We start from the raw sequence: 20376 nt of genomic DNA, 5'->3' as shown, positions 1-20376 counted from the left end.
CGTTCTGACCGACACGGCAACGGTCCTGATCTGAACGCTTCTCGTAGGCACCCTAACGTACTCTACAACAAAACAGCAGATTTAGCTGGGAAAACCAAGGTGTTGCAACACTGACCTTTTTTCTGGTGCTTCACCCGAGTTTTTTTCCGGTTGCCATTAATATTGGCATATATACTTCTAGCTCATTTTCCAGTAAATGCTTTGATGATACCTCCACATAAGACGCTTAGCTTTTGCTATCAGATACCAAAATGTTGGCAGAACACTTTAACATAGCCACAGGGATAAGCACGTGAAACCCCAGACATGCAACCGCATGTTGTAGGAAGCTACATCCAAACTACGACAGCGGAAACTAGAATTCATGTGTCTGATGATGTAAATCAGCCTCACAGCCTTTATTCAACTTGTTCAGTCTGTATCCCCAAAACATACAGGGACTTGTCATTTGGGGCAAAAACGGTTTTACAGTGACAGACAAAAGTATATTACAATTGTTATTTACAATTACAATTATATATTACAAAAGTATATTACAATTACAATCCTTGAGAAAAACAACTTTCTATATTTCTGGTCTGAACCTTTGCCGACAGTGACAAAAATCACATGGCATACCAGCCAAGAAATATTCATAACAGCTGAAATCAGGCTCTGTGCACAGAGCCAGCTGGAGGTTTGCTATGCACCTTACATATCCCAAATAAGTCCTTTAGAAAAGAAATAAATGGCACCTAGACTATAACGTAGCAAGAGCCTATACCAGATCAGAATGAAAGGTTCATCTATCCCCATCACCTCCTTCCACAGACCAAGGGGAGAAAAGGACCTGCAGGCAGGGGAATCTCCCAGGACAGTCCCATCCAGGTCCCAGGGATCTGCAGCTCCCTGACTTTCGGCATCAGTCACATGCCATGGTATTTTTCTGTTTTGTAGCCCACAATGTATTTTTTCCTGCACAAATGTGTCAAAGAATTTTTTGATCCAGAAAACTTTGGCAATTACTATGCTGTGGCAAGAAGTTTTGTAGCTTAACCATATGTTGCATAATGTAACATCACCTATTGTGTGTTTTCAATCTCTTACCTGCCAATTCCTTTCTTCAAACAGACAGCTGGTCACTGTTTCAATGACACCTGAACGCCATTCGCCTTCTGCATGTCGTGTGATCCTAGGGAGCACCACATCCTCCTCTCCAACATCCCCTTTCGGGGCCAAACCATCCCACTCTACCTAGTCATTCATCCTACAAAAGTGGTTTAGTATCTTTGTTCACCCCTCTCTGCCCCTTTTCCATTTCTTCAGTGCCATCGTAGGGATGAAGACTAAGACTACAGACAGAAATACAGATGTGGGCCCACCACAGGAATATACAAGGGCAGAAGGATGTTTTGCTTTCATTTCTCACCTAATAATCCCTGCAATCCTATGCGCTTTCTCAGCGTGCTTCACAACTTTCCCATAGGTCGGTTAGAACCTTCAGATCTCATCCCTGAGCGATAAAAGCTAGTTCAGCACCCAATTCCTATATACAGGATGTTACGGTTAAATTGTATTTAATCAACACTGAATTTGACTGTTACCTTATCCCTCAGTTTCATCACATCTTTCTAGTACTCTCTGCAATTGGTTCACATTTTTATTCTCCTGAATAGCTTACCTTCAGAGAGAAACGCTCTTGCTTCAGAATATTCCTAAATGATGGATAAGGGAAGGAAAGGCGTAAAGAGAACGAGTAGAGCAATCTCCAGAACAGCCCTATGATGACTCCGTTTTCAAAGAAAAATTTTTCAACTTTATTGTCTATTTAGCCCTACTCTTATTCCACATCATTTAACCAATTTTTAATTTGCAAGAAGGGTGTCCCATTATTTTATTACTGCTTAGTTTCTTTAAGGATATCTGGTAAAAAGAGAATCTCTCTTCAAAATCTCAATGGAGTGCCTCAACGAGATCTCCTTTTTTCACAAGCTCTTGACTCCCTCAAAGAGCTGGAGTAGATTCCCAGGACATTACCTCCCCTTACAGGAACTGTGTCGACTCTTCCCACTACGTGAAATTTGTGCATCTGCACCGGCTCTCAGCCCAGGAATGGGTTTCTGCCTCCACAAACACAGGACAAGTATTTAACCAGGAACCCCTTCGCTATATGATCACAAATTTGTGAGGGATGGGGGGAAAGAATACTTGATCTGGAGAAAGAAATCAAGCATCCACTTTTCTTTTGAATGAGGAACAAACCACACAAAAATTCACGTTTGTGAACAAGGTGGACAAAGAGCCAGTGCCACCCTCCCTCGCATTCGGGGACACCTCCTCAACTCATTTCCGTGAAAGCTAGATTGACTCCTGTTTCACCTGCATGCTAGGCAGCTTTGCAAAGCGCCGTTTGTGAAATAAGCAGCTTACATAACCGTGTATTTTCAGCACTACAGACACAAACGCTTCCTCTATCCTGTAGAAGGTATTTCTGGATCTGCTGAAAGGCTGCTGTGTTCTTCCAGGGCTTTGCACTCTTCTGCTCAGAAATTGCATAAGCTGCTGCCATAGGAAATAAGTGATGTTGCATAATGATTCTCATATTCACTGCGGGATTTGGGTACTACGTGGTATTTCTGTCGGAAAGCAGTCCCCTTCTCTACGTTTCTAAATCAAGTTATTGAAATGAGGACAACCTACCAACCACCTACCTCGGGGCGGGGGGGGGAAGGGCAGCAAACCAAGCACTGCCTCGTGCAGTACTGCTAGGACAATTTTACAGCCCAAAATTTGGTTCAGCTTTGAAAGTCCGTTTGCTGCTTCTGTTTTCCCTCGCTCTGGTTGTTGGCTTGCGTAGAGCTGCGTGCAGATGTTGAACAGAGGTTTCACACACAACACTGCGGTGCCTGATGGCCCTCTCCATAGGCTGATCGATACTGTTTCAAAACATTTAGCTGGTATAAAAGCAAGACTAAACCCTGATTAGCCTTTCGTACCACTGAATTACTACTAGAAGCTGCTTTAGAACAAAATTTAGAAACAACCTTAAGTGACGCTGCTCTCTTTCATCTTTCCAGCTGTCTTCGTAGCATGAAGCACCTTTTAAAACCCAGTCACAGCCTCTACGCTTTGCTCCAGCCCTTTTCTCTCTTCACCCGGCAGAGTTTGCAGTCTTTTGCTCATTAAAGATTCACATTATGTTACTAAATAACAATAACTGATCACAGCATTTAAATTCAAGGATTTTACTACTACAAAAGCCAGCCAAATTCAAAGCTAAGTTCGCAGACACCTTACAGCTTCCTTAACACTGCCACATTCAGCCACTAAGACACACTAGTACTACTGACATACCCTACCGTGCCATTTCCCGGCTTACAGAACTGAAACATTGTATTTTCCCCCAAGGAGTAGTGTAAAGTTTAATTAATGTCTGCAAGATCTTTGAGGATGACGATCAATATCAAGGTCCTATTTTCAGCAACCCAAGGAATGAATCAAAATCTCCCTTGAATTCATGCGAGGCGTCAGACGGGTCCCAGGTATCATTCGCTCACCTGCTTAGTTTTGAAGTAGATATCAACTATTCAATATTTGCAAAGCTGACATAAAAACCATGCACATGAATTCTTCCTCACTAACAGCTTCGTGCTTAGTAGCCAGTGTTAAAATAATTAAACGACTCTCCATAAAGGTGCAAAGACCACCGGGGTACGTGCGATGCACGCCTTTGAGGCGAAGAGCAGGGGAACGCGTGAAACGCGGCCAGCAGATCCCCAGACGAGGAACGACGGTAGCACTACGTTGTACTTAGCGAGCGCCACAACACTTCAGCAAGGAAAGAGGATTATTCCTTGTTACAGAAGGCGGCACAACGACTTGCTCGGGAGCCTGCGCTAAGCCTGTATTACCGGCACGGCGGAGGGGGTCAGAGCAGCATCCGAGAGGCGTGATCCTATTTGGAGGCCACCGGAGCCGTAAGCGATGGCAGCACGTTCAAGACGGCATCGGCACAGACCGCAGGGCCGTCCGGGACCCTCCTGCGGCCCGGTGTAACACGTGCCACCCAACGCCCCCCAGACCCCTCCCAAAGCACACCCAGCGCCTCGGTTCGTCCCTGCCAGGTAACTTCTGCCTGCAAACAGCTCCCCGCCGGGAGCTGCCGCTTCTGCCCTCGCAACGCCTCTCACCAGCAACCGCTACAAAAGCGGCATGGCAAACAGCTGTGGGTTCACTGGGGGATTATAAAACCTCATGCTTTTTGCAGAAAAATCCGTTCTGCACCCTGGCCTATTCCCCATCGCCACGAACGCCTTTGAACCCACTCCAACATCCAACTTCTCAGCAGATTTCAGAAGCAGGGAAAGAGGACGGAGGTCAAAGCGCCCACGGAGCACTCGGCGGGGCGGCAGTCAATCCGCGCAGGGTTTCTGCTTCCAGCCCGTCTCCGTATTTCAGCCGCAGCTGCCAGCTCGCTATCCAACCCAAAGAAGAACGCGTTTTAGGTAAAATATTTGCTTTTTTTTGCCAACATGCAAAAGTGATTTGCTATAACGTCACACCTGCAGCAGCCTACGGAAGCCTACGTTTCTTACCGAAAAGGGCAAATTTGCTACCTAAACTTGTACAGAATGAAGGATGCCAATAAGCCGGGGCTCTGGAGCCAGGCCTGGCCCAAGCGCCAAGCTCCCGGGAGCCGCAGCCTCTGCTGCGGGCACAGAGAGGACATTTGTCTCAACGTACTTGTTTGGATTCAGTTTGGGGCCGAGAAGCTGACGGAAAGCTGTAAAAACAGTCAAGTCTGCCATGTTGTCCTCCAAACGCGTTGTCCTCCAAACGCAGTCTCTCGAGCGAGGTTTGGCTAAAATGCTCTATGCATCGCGAGGACCTTGCACCTTTCCTACTGCTTTTAAATCTGTTTCCATGACCAACATCAAACATCCTTTCATATACCAGCTTTATTTATAGATTCTGCTATTTTGAGAAGTTTGGAGACCTGTTTCACACACCTGAGCAGCAGAAAGCCTGCGATGGGTACAGCTCTCTCCACCCTCACCACAGTTCCCTTCTTGTACTTGCTGTAGAAGTCAGAAAAAACAGGAAATACTATAAAACCTTTCTTATACTGCCACTACTTAGAGCAGAACCATATTTTCATAAATATTAATTGTGAAACAGCTTACCTAGGAAAAGATTTTCAAATAAATCATTACCCAATTTTCTGATCCACTGGAGATAAGCCACTTTTCAACAGGAGACAAAAGAGAAAGGTTAAAAATGCAAGCAGAAAAAAAAACCAAACCATTTTTAAACACATTTAGGGAAGCTCATGTGTAGCTAAGAAATGATCAGAGTGCCCGCGAGATATTCTGTGCTAATTCCAGGCAGAAGGGTCAAAATCAGTCCCAGCTACAAATCCAGGTATTGGGCAGCTGGGGCAAAGACAAACCTGAGCGATAGGACCGTTCTAGGTCAGACTGAAGGCCCAAAATACAAAATAAGCTACATGAGGAGTAATCAGGAATAAAACTGCTGTTAAAGCCAAAATAAAATACAATAAAATCTGGAATTGTTTGCTTTTCCTAAGGGAAGTCTGTCTTACAGAAGCAGAGGTTCAAAGTGTTGCAACTCTCTAGAAAAAAGCGTGCATACGTTTGGGGACACACCAGAAAAGATCCGGAATTAAAAGTAATAAAAACTTTTAAAACACAGACAGCTTTCAGCTCCGTACGCTAGGATATCCCAAGATGTCCGTGACCACACTGACATGAGTTACGGTGGAGAGTGCCCACGTCCGCAAGTCAGACCAGCTGCTCCTCTCTCACCTCACTCACCCATTTGCTCTTCTCTCAAAACATCTTCACATCCCCCCCCAAAATTATCGATCAAAACACTTTCCTTCGGTTTCTTCTATCGAAACAGGCTGCTAGCATGCCCAAACGCATGGGCCTGAGGTCGTCTTTCTGCAGACCACCTTAAAACACACAATTTTTCACTTACTTAGAAGGGATGCATTGCTCGGTTTGATTAAGCTACTGCAGCAGCTGAATAACTCCCCCTCTCCAGCCTCCCCCCAAAAAGGAACATTTCCACTCATTTCACCGCAAGAAAATATGACATCATGCTCCACACGCAGGTAAGCAAGAATATGACCAATCTTGCCCCCGGAGAGGTGTCATTAACTGAGACGGTACTGCCCCCGGCTCCCTCGTCTACCAGGAGATTGGGGGCGGGGGGGGGGGGGTGGGAATCAGGTGTTTGGCACAGGAGACAGCCAGAATGGCCACTTTCAAGAATAAAAGAGCAAATCCCTACCAGGCTGCTAAGAAGAAAAACACACCTCCTCGTCATCTCCAGAATAAATTTAAATTATTCATTATTGCAACACAACAGAAGAATTGATTCATTAGCCCTCAAGATAAAAAATTACAATTGCCCAGAAGGCAAAAATGCAGTTCTGCAGCTTTATACCACCCCGAGTAATTCTTGTGTCATTCCCTGCATATGCCATAAATACCCGTTCTCCATTGCCATTCCCTCCCCCTTTAAAAGGGGGACGTGAGAAAGATAACGTGCAAAATTGTAACTGAAAAATGTCTATCGTGCAGGCAAGCCAAAGGAGGGGACAGCTATTACATTTCTACGCCGTGATGGATAAATCAAGGTCTCACGTTTCCTCCTGCCTTCTCTGCCTCGGTTTCTCAGTCGCTCCCCATCACAAACGCAACATCCATCTGTCCTTCTCCAATCAATGGCGAAAGGGTAACGCTGACCACCAGACGCCCACAGCGCGCAGGGCAGGCGAGGCATCTTCGCCTCCTTACTTACAGGCATCCCGAATTCCTGCGTGATGCTCCATCTTCTTGCTTTAAAAAGATGGAAGGCAAAATAAAAAAAAAAAAAAGGGGGAAAGCAAAAGGGGGGGAAAAAAAGAAGGAAGTGTTGCAAAATAAAAGGAAATTCCACCCCCACAGCCCTGCAGCCTGCTGCAAAGAAGCAGCGACGCGCGCTGACGTCACGGATTCATGAATGGATGTAAACGGGGCCGCGCGGCGAGTCGGCGGCGCGCGCTGCCCGAGGGGGGCCGGGGGGCCGCCCCCACAGCCCGCTCCCCCCCGCGCCGGGCGCCCCGCGCGCCCCGCTCCCAAAGCCGAGGGGTAGGGCGAAACGGCCCCGCCGCGGCCCTGCGGCCCCCGCCGCCCCCGGGGCGTCTCTCCCGCGAGGGGGGCGGCCGCGGCGCATAGAGTATCGGCCATCTGGCACCCGAATCAAATATATTTGCTAATCGGCAAAAGGAGTTTCTTCGCTCTCCCGTTTCTGCCGGCATCGCAGACCCGGGGTACTATTATTACTAAAACAACCGGATCTGAGCACGCACTGGAAGGAAGCTGCAGGGAGAACAATAGGAGGCTTGTGTTCGGCTAACGCCGCAAACGCACCCCCAAACAATAAATAAAGCAAATCGCAACAGGAGCGCTGACAAAAACCAAGCGTTCGGCTCTCCAGCACTCACAACAGCAGGCGGAGAAACGCTCGGAAACCAAAGCGGTTTCCGCCCGCAGCCCCACCAGGCTGCCCCCCCCCCCCCCCCCCAGCCCAGCAGCCGCGCCGCGAGAGCACCCCTCCGCGCCGAGGTGCCCACTTGTCCCCGCGCACCAGCTGCCACGACGCCGGGCACCACTTCCAGCGCCCCGGTAGCCTCCTGGTTAAATGCCCGCAAGGGGAGCTACGATCGACTCGGATCTGGACAGAGAAAGAGTAGAAATTTTGCCTTACTTATCATCTTTGAACTAAGATGGGGGGAGCGGAGAGATGGGCATAACCAGGAATTAAGGTCTGAAGCCAAACCTGGGCGGTAAGCTATGCAACTCCACCATCTCAGGGTTTACCCAAATTAACCAATTTGGTGTCTAGAATTCCTTCTAATGACGTAGCCTCCAGGATATTAAGAGCCAGAATTTCCATATTTTCACTGCCCCTTTTCCTAGGGAGCAGAAAGCAATTAAGCTAAAATAGGATGTCCCAAAATTTATTCTGTGTAGCACATCTTGAGAGAATGCCTGAGACGTTCCCACCTTTCCTTACGGAAACCGGATAATGTCCTCAAATAAACTGGGGCTGGATGTAACAGCAGTGTGGATCTGGGTTTGGAAAACAAACAGAAAAAAGGGGAGATTTTTGTGCTACTTAACATCACGTGAGCCAGCACCCACTGATGATAGCTTTTGTGGAGGGGAGAGAAGGCAAGGCTGCAAAAGCCTTCCTGAAGCCTAGAAAATCCACTCCTATGGAGACAATACTTATGTAAAAATATAAACAGGAATAGCTTGGTGTTCGTGTGCGTTAGGACAGCAGCTGGTTTTCTACACGTCTCTGATACGGAAGCTAGCATCTCGAAGGACAGCCAGAACTGCACGACCAGCCAGTTCTTCACGTCTCCAATTCTCTTACCCCAAAACACATCATTTGGGAATCACTGGGCTTCTAGGTCTCCCTAGACATTTTTTTGGCATCATCTCTTCTTCATCTCTTAATTGTACCATAGCATATTAGACACAATGACTCCAAAGAACCGATATCATATGAACACATTAGTATGCTTTGAGTTCAACAGCAGCCAAGGGAACTTGAGCTTTGAGTTTGGACTTTCGCTTTTGACTTGAGCTTTATAGAGCTGGCCTGGCAAAATGCAAATGAATGCAAACTCCTTGTTACCTACTTTCAGGTTCACCTTTTGGTGAAGAAATTTGATGAAGAAATATCTGTTCTTTAAAGCCAAAAGTCTCAAGAACCAAATCACGAGATTTCCACCCAGACAATGCAGCTCCAAGACTGAGCGCTACTGCATGCAAGGGAGAAGAAGGGGCGAAGGCACAGTGAAGACATCTCCTCAGCAGGATCACCTCACGCCAAACCCCAAGCCCCAAATGCATGTGGTTACCTAGTTCAAAGGACCTGGTCTGAACTCCTGCCTGTCCTTCCTCTCCAAAGCACAACCCTTGGCCTTTCAGCTGGCCTCACCATCATGTTACAAAACCACCAGATTTCCATAGCATCTTCAAAACACAAACAAAAATGGTAAGTTACTTTCTTACTCAGAACAAGATGGGATAAGATTACGAACTAGAAGGGAAGAACAATACAATACAGACAAGAAGTGGGAGAAAAGGAGACACGCTGCTGAAGAACTAGTAAAGACAGAGAAAATTGGAAAGGAAAATGATTTTCAGAAGATCAAGGGTTAAAATTTTCAAACACAAGGGCACTGAATTTAATGCAAAATAATCACCTGAATTCACTATGAAAAAGCATTCATTGGCCTAAAATTGATAGCTGCTTACAAGATCATATTGGTAGCCAAGAGCAGCACTGGAAAACAGAACAGCTGCAACCATTTACATAGGTTTTTGGTTTTAAAATAACACACATTACATACCCACCATTGATGCACCAAGAGAGCTGACTTTTTACAGTTGATCACCATTAGAAAGAGAAATTATTCTGCCCCTCTTATTCAGACAAAAACATCAGCCAAACTAGGTAATTCTTTATGAAGATGCCCAAATACGATTCTATGGTTCAGTTTAGTTCAGTAGTAGAGTGGAGACAGAAATTAAAGAAAGATATTTATAACAAAGTAAAGAAGGACAACGGTGTAAGGTATAAAAAAACCAGAAAATTCATAAGGGAAAATACAGGTGCCAGTGACAAGTTCAAAGACAGCAGGATTTCTAAAAGGATGCAAGAGTAATACATACTATAACCAAGTAACTAGACCATTAGGAGACAGCAGGCAAAACTAGTAATTATGGTATGAAAGGAAAGATAGAAGTAGTCAACAAATACCTGTTCCCCATATTTGAAAGACAGAGGATAATTAAGTACTTTGGAGCCGATTAGCAACTAATAAGAATGTTATACAGCATCTGCTAGGCATAACGTTTCAAGTTGGCATGTACTATTAATTTGAGTCCAGTCCTAAAATAATCATTTAACAAGTTCTTTGACCCAGTGACCTTCAGTTTTAATAAACTGGAAAATTACTGAAACTGCAGAAGACTGAGGATAACAGCATTATGCCAATATTCAAGAAATAGCATAAGCTCACTATTTATAGGCCTGGCACTTCGACACTGATCTTAGGCCAAAATCCTAATACAAACTTTGACTGAAAAGAACGGGCTTTTGGTCTGCTGCAGAAGGACCATTCATCCCAGGGTCTTGGCCAGCAACAGACACACAGGGAGGCACATAAGAACAAAGCAAACCCGTAACACTTTGCGGTGTATTCTGCCAAAAAAGCTGAAAATTTGAAGAGAAATGGAAGTGACTGAAAGGGTAATTTCATGACTGTATGTCCATGAGGCTGTTCACAAAACCACTCTGCACACTTTTGGAGGTGCGAGAGGGACTTCACTGTGAACTTTCCACGTGGAGGAATATATAAGGAAAGCGAAGGAACAAATGATTCTCTAATAGAAAAAAACCTAGGTAAATATTTGCGTAGGTAAGACGGCTAAAGAGACATTTTATTCCAAAGTGCTAAAATTTGCAAAGTCTTTGATTCACTTTTCCATCCCCAGAGGCATACAGCCCTCTTTCGAATGCCCTAATCTCCAGTGGTGGGTGACAGGAAGGAAGGAGGTCATACTTAAAGCATCAGAAGATGTCAGCAATCTTCAGGTTTTTAACCAGACTCTCCCCAGATCTGCGATTTTGAGAAGTCCCGCTTGCAAAGGCAGGTGACTGGAACTGGAATTTCACAGGACCGGAGCCAAGAGCCGGGGCCCAGAAGGCCACGGTGAGAGCACCAGAACGGAGGTGCCATCCCAGGCTTACTTCCCTGTGGAAGTCCTGCAGAACCAGGCAACTGGCTCTTCTAGAAAGTTTACATTTCTTTCAAAAACCAGCTTAGACCAACATCCCTCAGCAGTCCTCCGTGTGACCTGAGGACTTTTTCACAGTACCTGGTACCCACGGTGAGTGCCCAAAAAACATATAAGAACACATTTCAATCTCAAACAGAGCCACACAGAGTGTGACCAAAGGAAAAAATGGCTGGAGAATAGAGAAAAAGCCTGGGAGTGGGACATGGGCAACGTCACACGAAGAGGCTAACCCAGCAAGCTGTGATTTGAGTTGGAGGCCCGACGTTACAAGCTCTGTTTAGTAAGGGAGTCTGTTTACAACAGGACAGCCACAGTGATCGCAGCCCTTGAGCATCTCCCTTTCCTTGTGGAGGCCGCTGAACTGCCACAGCCTCCAGCCCACACCACCGCTCATACCCCCACTGCACAGTCTTTAAATGACAGTGCTACCAGTTTCCGTTACAGACGTGAGGCTTCTTAAAGCAAAGCCATCTTTCATACAGCCACTACCTGGTGTTTAGATCAAGCACGTTCCGCGCAGTATGATGACAGGAGTATGTAGGAGTATATGAAGATGTGCTTCAGCCTTGTACTGCTTTTAGCAGCACTCTAGGAACAAAAAACAAAAAAGAACAAACAAACAAACAAAAAAGGAATAAAAGACAATAAAGATACAAAAAAGTATTGTGTCTTCCTCTGTTTGAGCCTGGGGCTGGCATGAATGCTTATTTAAGGACTCTCTGGATGGCTTTTCCAGGGAGCCTGTTCTTTCCAGACAAGCCTTGCCTTTCAGGTCCCAAATGTGGTAACAGCCTGTGCAGTTTTAGCAGAAAGGCATGCCACTACGTATCAAGAGCACGCACTGATGAGGCTGGGGGAAACACGAGGCTGAGAAATTCAAAAGACTCCCCCTCCTGATTTTTATCTTCCTGGTGGAAAAAGGCCTGGTTCCTCAGACATCAGGAAAAGCACTACAGCTTCAGCAGGAAAGAAAACACAGCTACAGGAGCAAGGTCACAACCTGCTTCACTGCTGTCCTGAAGAGCAGCTGCAGCAGCAGCAGCAGAACATTCTTCCCACATTTATGGCTGCCTCGGCCAGCTGGCAAGAAGCACAGAGCAGACACGGGAAGCCAAACACGCTCCTAGACACCACCCTTCCCGTGGCCAGCGAGGCCACTGAGGTCTTTCGCCTTTGGAGAACTTGCTGCTACTTGAAACTACATGGACTCAGGCCACAACTTATCCCTTGGTGAGGGGCCCCATGTCAGGGCACTTGCATTGAACTCTCTCCAAGCTGCCCATTTGTTTGTACAAAATCTACGGGAATTTCATTATCTTAAAACCTCTATCCCTTTATCACATGCAGTTGAAAGCAGTCAACAGATTGGAAAGTTATCAAGGAGGGGATGAACAAACAGGAAGTCACTCTAAATACAGATTGTCAGGACTGTGGTAACCCAAGGAAAGAGAAGAAAACGTGTTCATCTATTTTTTTGTTGTTGTTGAAGTCATTTGCAAAAATCTTTAGCAGTGGCCCCATGAGAAAAAAAGAGCTATCTGTTCAGGGAAAACAGCCACAAAATAATGTTCCTCCAAGAAAACAATCCAAAACAAAGTCTTCCATATCGACAATGAGCACTGACAGAACTGCCAGCCATGAGAAATGCTGCAAAAGGTTCCTGTAACGCTGACTGCGCTTCCCACGGCAGATGCAGTCACCTTGCCTCTCCCCGGCCAGGAGCCTGCAAAACGCTACCAGAAAGACATGGGAGACCATGACAACGAACCCTCACTATTCATGCTAGCTGGAAAGGAAAGTACTATGGTTTATGTTACTCCTGCAAAAAGGCACTAATCTGCCCATGCATAAGTGAGAAACTACTGGGGGGAAGAATTAGCAAAACTGGAAAAACGATTCAAAAATGGGGTCCAATTCCACAAGGACAAACGGGAAGAGTTCTGTTCAGAGGCAAAAACCATCAAGTGCACGAATACAGGGAGAACTGGCTAAGCAGCTGTAGTGTAGACAAAGATTTGGCAATAGTGAGGATCACCGCCTGAACACAAACGATGACCATCCAGTTGTCATAAACAAGGCGACTTTTACCCGTAGACAGAAGAACAAGTAGGAGAGAGTGGAAGCAACCCTCCTGGTCTGCTCAGTTAAGGTAAGGCTTTAGCTGGACTTGCAAGTCCTATTTTTGGAGTGCAGTATGTCAAGAGAGAGGGAATCCATGGCAGAACGACAAGAAAAGCCAAAGGGTTAATATGAGCTGCAAGGGAAGAGCGAACTAATAGCAACTGATCAGTCTGAAAAAGTAAAAAGAGAAGATAACAGTGAAAGGAGATATGATAAGCGTCCTTAAATACAGCAATGGTTTCTGCAAAGAAAAAGAAAACCTATCCTCCACATCCATGGTGAACAGGAGGAGTAATGGACTGCAACTGCGACAAGAGGAATTTCCTTAAGCCAGTAGGAGGAATCTTCTAAAAGGTAAATACGGGGAAGCACTAGCCCAAGGAAGTTATGTTGCCTCATCTATCAGAGGGTAGAGAAAAAAAACGCTCTCCCAAAAATTGCCTAGCAATAGCAATGGCGCTTTGAGGCAGAGAGTCAAGATGACCTTTCAGAATGTTTCAGCCCTTTTTTTCTATGAAGATATTGAAGAAGTGAAAGCTTTGTAGCAAGACCAGAAGTTAAAAAAATTAATCTGATCTTTTGCAGTATGAGGTCTTGCTGGATTAAATCCTCCTACTTGTGCTGCTGCTGTACAGCCTCTTTGAGGAATATAATCCAGATTTCTATCTAAAGCTACAAGAAGAGCTGAAAGCCCACTGAGAAGTCAAGCATTTAGAAATCAGAAACTGCCAGAATAAGGCACTACTTTCAGTATTTTAACAGTTCTCTATAGTACTGTGATACAGTTTCTTCAAGAACAGTGGATCGGCCCTATGTAAATATTCTTAAGAGAAATAAACCGCGCTCAGTATCTTCATCTCAGGCTCTGCTTAGTCTAGCACCACTCACGAAGGTATCTGTTGCCTCCTCTTTGGAGCTCAGTGCTTCTATTTCATTCTCCTTCTGCCCCAAGACATTTCTTCTTTTCCACTGCTGCTAAATGCAGGTCCTAACACTCCGTCCTCCTGATTTGTCTAAGGAACCACAACACAGAACTACTCATTTTATGAAGAGTAATGACAACACTTTAAACAGTCATTACGTTTAATGGAATTTGGGTTCAGAATATTCAGATTAAGAGCGTTAAACTTGTTAGCAGCGGTGATCTTGCTTCTTGTTTAAGCACTGTGCTGGACAACTGCAACAGCATGTGGAAGGCAGCCCCAAGCAGGACTTCTCAGGAGATGCTGCGTGGTGTTTTGAATACTTGCTTTTCAGATCAAGTCATAGAGCTGTCCTTAAAGAACAGCCAGAAATTAAATGGCATTCAGCCAGGGGGCACAGAACAGCTGGCCAGTGTCCTAATACTCCAACTAAACCCAACCACCCATTTGGTATCGCACAGGATTTTGCCTATCCAGAGAAAATAACCACCATGTTGGTAAATACAAGTCAACATTAAGAGAGAAAGAGTGACGGCCATGTTGAAGTACATGTTAGCTGTAGCAGTAACCTGGGACCTCCTAGGACAATTCTGTCGTAAGAGTGTACGAAACCTATCGTTCTGCACAAGCAGAAGCAGTGTGGAAACAGGTGCCTGCACTTTCCCCTCAAGCTGAGAGATGTGAGCATGCTCCAGCTCCAATTTCCCATTTAGTCATCAGGCAAGGCTTGCAGAAAGTGCATGTATCCTCTTCATAAAGACATAATACAGTACAGGAGGGAAGAAAAAAAAAAGACAAAGACAGACTATATGATTAGAAGCTTGCCTGGTTCACTTGATGCCCAAATGACACACGGTCTGCTAAAGATCATAAACCCCCTAACAAGTGGTGCTTCTGTGCCCTTAAGCCACCTCTATTACAAGACTTACCACATATATAGCATTCCAGAGAGCCTTGTCTATTGACTGAAAAGATGAGATTAAAAAAAAAGTAGAAGCAAAGTTGATGAAGCAGCTGATGAACTGTCATTGATGAAGCAAGGACAGGGTAGTTCATGCAACTAATTGCTTTCATTGAGATGATACCAGGTTCAACTCAAAGGAGAATTTAATTCCTCAGCAAAATACTTCACCTTAATTACCATCCGTAATATAAAGCTAGCTAGAATCTAAATATATGGCTGCTCTGCTGCTGAAGCTCCCAACCACCCCTCACAGAACAGGTATTAACAAACAAATCACAAAATGCAGCTCCATCTCTTGTCTTCCTGCAGTCCTACAAACGGGGGCTCAGTCACCTCCCAAAATTTACTGTCTGCAGCTTGCTTTGCATGAAGTATATCCTTATGAAAAAGATCATACAAACCTAAAGAAAAAAGGACAAAATCATTTTCAGTCTCCTTGCGAGAAGCAACTAAATGTTTTCTTGCATTCTGCACATATCCATTTATTACCTAAAGAAAACCATTTAGGTAATTTTACAAATAAAGAGACACAGGCAAGAGATTTTTCAGCTAGTGTCTGCACAGAAAAGAAAAAACAAAAGGAAACTTTCAGAAAAATATTCCTCTAAACTTAATGCCCAGAAGATTACAGAATGATACAATTTGCTCCTATTCACAGTTCTTTGCATGGTTATATGCATGCAATGCAGAATGTCAAATAGATACCCTTCCTTTAATAAAAATAAAATACAGTGAAAATATTTTACTAATGCAACTTCTCAGAAATTAGTAATTGTATGTGCTTTCAAAAACTGTTTTGAAGCTGACTAGCAGAAGTCAAACAGAAAAAGTATATTCTTGACACTAATTACAAAAGGAAAAGATAAAGTAGTCTGAAAACCATACACACAAATATATATCAAGCATTTCCCACTTTAAAAGTACATATCAGTTCTGTCTGAGTGCTTACACACCAACAAAGCATTGTTTGGTGATGTACAAGTTTTACCATTTTACTGTTTGAAACAGAAAACAGGTATGGTTAAGCTAAAAAACTGCATATGTGACACATTCAATGCATGACCTATCCTTAGGAATAGCAGTACCCAAAATACATTAACTAACATGCTACCATCGAAGGCTATATACATTACAGAAAATGTCACAAGCTCACGCATACGCGTTAGGAGATTAGAGAACAGGAGGCACAAAGAAAGAAACCCCCTGCCATTTATTTCAAGCTTCAGAAGTGAAAGCAGATCATAAAGATTCTCTTTGCAGACAGAGAGCAAGAAAAATAAGCTTGAAGACTAAAGGAACTATCCGACCATTTAGCCTAACCCCTCACACAATACAGAAGAAAGAATTATCCCGGGATCTGCAGCATCGAGCTTAACTTGTGCCAGAAACGCACCGTTTTTAACAGGAAGACAGGCAGGCTGAATTTCAAAGCGCAAAGTAACAATAACATACGAAATTTAAAGCTCTCACTGTTGTCATCTTAAAGCTTCCAACACTGTGTCCTAAGTGATCTCGTTACTGTGTCCAAAGGTGTTCTTGCATGGTTAGTCACTCCTCAGAAAATGAAATTGTAATCAGTCAACAGGATCGGCACGCCTGAGACAGGACTCCTCGTGAGCCATATGCAAGACCTTTGCCTTACAGCGAGCTCCCTGAAGACACCCGGAAGGCTTTCTAACTCAGAAAACACAGATTTTCCTAGAACTAGGGCACTTTAAATAGAGGAAACTTAAAGAGACCAAGTCAGTCAGACCAGAAATGGGAAGAGTTTACATGCAACCGCCCCTGCTCACTGTGCCTTGCTTCCAAGGCTTCTACTTAGTGCCTGAATAGTGTCTGAATTGCAGGAAGCTCTGCGGTGCCGTCTGGTCCCTAGGCAGTTTTCTCACCCCCTCTGAGGACTGTCGGTATTGTCTTAGCCTCCCCGCGCGAGCTGCAAGCGCCTCGCTGCCTGCTGCGGCTCTCGCTCCTTCCTCCCGCCACGCTCGGGCTCTCCCTGAGCAGAGCCCGGCTGTCTCCCGAGACAGCAGCCACCTCCTCCACCATCCAGGCTCTGGCCCCTCAAAGACAGCACAGCTGTGAACAAAGCACAAAATACACAAATGCTGCCTGCTGCAGAAGTGCCAAGCTACTTTTTAAATGAGACCCCCTCATTGTCCCAAAACGGGCCACAGGCTCGCTAAAGAGAGCTCCCGGTCGCACCGGGCGTTTGCCAAACGGACACACCGGAGGCAGGACACCAGAGATGCAGCAGCCCTGAGCTACCTGCGGCACCAAGCAGCAGACCCAGAATCAGCAACAAGTGAGCCAGCAAATCCAAATCCCATGGCAGGGGAGTTATCGCCAGCAAAAAAGTTTGACATTATTTAGGATTTTATAAAAGATGAGCAGTTGCTTGAGAAAAAACATAGAGCTAAAGACATATCGCTCTAATGTTATTTACCCTATAACATACTCAGATTTCAAAATGAACTACTATTCTCTGCATTGGCTGGAGCTTCACTCGTATCTCTACTCAGTGTAAAATAGCCTGGAGTCCTGTGACAAATTCTGTATTCTCCAAAAAGCAGCCCATTACCAGAGTTAAGTACAAAAAAAGAGTATTTATAGTAGTGGAAAATTAATACATCGAAGTTGTCCCCTCATAACATCAATAAATCTGAATCAATAAATTCAATTGCTTTCGGACTTCAAGTTAATATTTGAAAAATCTTAACACTATCAGATTAAACTCAACTCATACCCTAAGCAAACATCCCTTTAGCACTTGCCCCTATCTCCTCACTCAGGAACTGCATCTGAGCTGGACCCATTAGGTGTCCTAAAACTGGGCTACTGCAAGTGAGCAAGTTTAGCCGTCCAACAGCTACGAACATGATATAAATCAACACGTAAACTTACCTCATCCCTACCTTTTAAAGGGAAAGCATATCCAAAATTTAAGGACAATTGCAGGAGTGAAGGCTTTATGGTTTCACATCTCCTCAAGTGTCTAACTAGTTACTACAGTTAAAAGACAAACAATTGCTGATACCTGATCATTTTTCCAGATGCACTGAAAGCCCATGTCCTCTTGGCTTACTGCACATATGCCTCCTCTTCAGGTGAGATAAACCAAGCTGCTCTCTGAAGCTGCACCACGAATAAGGTTTAAGACGGTCCAGCACTGACGACTTCTCTCTAGAAAGAACAGTAATGAGAAAACTCAGAATCCTATCAAACAAAAATATATTTGAATAAACGTCCCTGAGATCCATCTGAAACATAACAGCAAGAAAATCTAATGTCAGAAGGACCACTTCAGATGTGAACCATACAGACAAATAATTGTCAGTGCATCCCATCAGCACATCCCGACATTACATGTACATTTAAATGCAACGGAAAACATGCACTTTTGAAAAGAAATATGGAAGCTGGGAGTAGAAAAAGACCTCTTGGCTCATTTAGCACATCCTTTCTTAGCACAGGCATATATACTCTACAATCCTTTTACTGATATTCTATTTTTTAATCAAAAGTAAGCAAGCAGCTCCAGAAAAAGAGCTTATAGCTTTCCATATTTAAAAATATAACATCCTGGATTAGATTTTTAGAAATAACGTATTTCAAGATAATCTATAAATGAACTTTTCCACTTAGTTTTATTCCTACACTTCACCCTATTTCTTTTTATTTCAAGCAAGTATTAGGAAAAGTATAGAAGGCGTTACAGTCCTCCAGCACACACAAAACTCACAATACCATTAATCCTCTTGCTATCGCATACAAGCACAGAGGTGACGGAGGTTACTGGAGCCTTCCAGTCCTGAGCCCCCTGCATCTTCTTCCCACCCCGCACCACAGACTCCCAATTATTTACAAAACTAAACAGAACATTTTCATAACACCTTGAAAGGGCACAAAAGACTGATGCTCCCCTGCAATGCAAAGGCTGAACAAGCTGGTCTTAAAGAGGTAATAGCTCCAATAGCTCCATCTGCAAACATTGTTTTCCTTATATCCATGGATCATCACAGACAACACAACTACTATAGCACTGAAAAAGGGACTCAGCAATTCCAAAACAACTGCCTTCCCAGAAGTAAGAGGCTTTAGGAAACAAAAGGTAGGTGGCTATCGCCTTGCAAAAACACAGGCACCATCTGCTTCATCTTATGCACCACGCACAACTCGGCCGATCCCAGGACCGCTCCCAAAGTCTGACAAGTTCGGCATGTTCCTAATCTTTTGCAGAAGTAGGAGTAAGTATCACGTATTCCCCTCCCATGTCAAACTTCATGTTTGGATTTAACCCAAGATTAACTTCCAGTATTATTTCAAAAGTTCTGTAGGAAACGTGATAACTGGAGATCTGTAACAACAAGCCCCAGCAAGACAAGAAGGTGCCACCAGCAGTTTTAGGAGACAGCAATGAATAAAAATGCATCCAAATAGCAGCAGGGATTGTTGGTTTTCACGGTTCCCCCCAAAAGCAACAAGCACTCAACACACACGCTCTTCGCAGCCTTCTCCGCCAGCTGAACGTTAATCTCCTAGCACTGTTAGTTACAGGCAGTCACATATTCTGAAACAGCAGCTTTACATGACGACACCAAAAAAACCCCCCCAAAAGCCCTGTAAGTCAGTTCTTTCCTCGTCTGCCCAAATTTGCCGTGAAGCGGCGGGCACGACGGGAAAGGCAATCCCACGTGCCGGGAAGGCGGCCTGCGAAGGCGAGCTCAGGCTCTACTCGGGGGCCGTGCTTGTTGTGCCAAAGGGAGGGCGACGATGCAGCAACGCTCTTGCACGAGAAAGTCCCAGTCTGCAATCTGCAGCCCTGTGTTAATCACTTGGTCACAGAATAATTTCCAGGGCCGGCGTAGTCCTGGAGGCTCTACAGCAACATTGGCAAAAAGGACGCACAGACGCGGCGGAGCTGCTCAAGCGCTTCCGCCCCTCCGTCGTCGGCGGCAGCAGACGACTCTGCCGGCGGCCTGCAGCCTCTCGCCGCGGCTGCGCTCTCACGCTGCTTCACTTGAGCCAACGGCAACGGGGGACGTCCCCCACTTTGCGGAGGAAAATCAAATCCCCGAATCAGAGCCCGGCCAGCGAAGCTCTGCCGTACACCACCTCCGGCCCAAAGCGCTGGCTGTGAGCGTGAGCTTTGCACAGCACAAACAAAACCAGCGAGACCCGGCATCGCAAAAAAACCCTAGAAACAGGCAATATGCAAGCATATAACTTATTCTCCTAATTAACACGTTGCGTGCATACCGCAGTGGCCGCGAACGATGTTTATTAAGCAGCTAAAGTCCGGGCTGCGGGAGGCTGCTCTAAGCATTGCCGAAACGGAAAACCGCAACACCTGGCTGAAGCGACACGGCGAGCAGCACCTCTCAGCAGGCTGAGCGGACGATTTCAGAGCTCAGACTCACGTTAGGCTCAAAAACGTAAATGCTTGCCACTGTTTACAAGCAACTTCTTTGGAGGTTCTGGTGTTAAGTCAAACAAACAAACA

At 45.1% G+C, this 20376-nt stretch overlaps 1 protein-coding gene across 6 annotated transcripts in view; it reads right to left on the bottom strand.

Moving 5' to 3' along the window:
• The window catches only part of MAP3K13 (mitogen-activated protein kinase kinase kinase 13), an 80499-nt gene that overhangs the window by 33365 nt on the left and 26758 nt on the right, over positions 1-20376 (bottom strand). For 3 of the 6 annotated variants that reach the window (XM_064517062.1, XM_064517063.1, XM_064517064.1), the window contains one exon: positions 17911-18056. The gene's annotated coding sequence lies outside the window, so the exon portion shown is untranslated. Of the gene's footprint in view, positions 1-4988; positions 5041-6650; positions 6754-6807; positions 6993-17910; positions 18057-20376 lie in introns of those variants that run through there. The other 3 variants (XM_064517065.1, XM_064517067.1, XM_064517066.1) reach the window with 3 other exon arrangements.

This window comes from Dromaius novaehollandiae, chromosome 9 (assembly GCF_036370855.1).
Source record: "Dromaius novaehollandiae isolate bDroNov1 chromosome 9, bDroNov1.hap1, whole genome shotgun sequence".
In the NCBI taxonomy this organism is placed as follows: domain Eukaryota; kingdom Metazoa; phylum Chordata; class Aves; order Casuariiformes; family Dromaiidae; genus Dromaius; species Dromaius novaehollandiae.
Note: the sequence above shows the minus strand (reverse complement) of the source record. Positions and strands in the feature narration are given on the sequence as shown.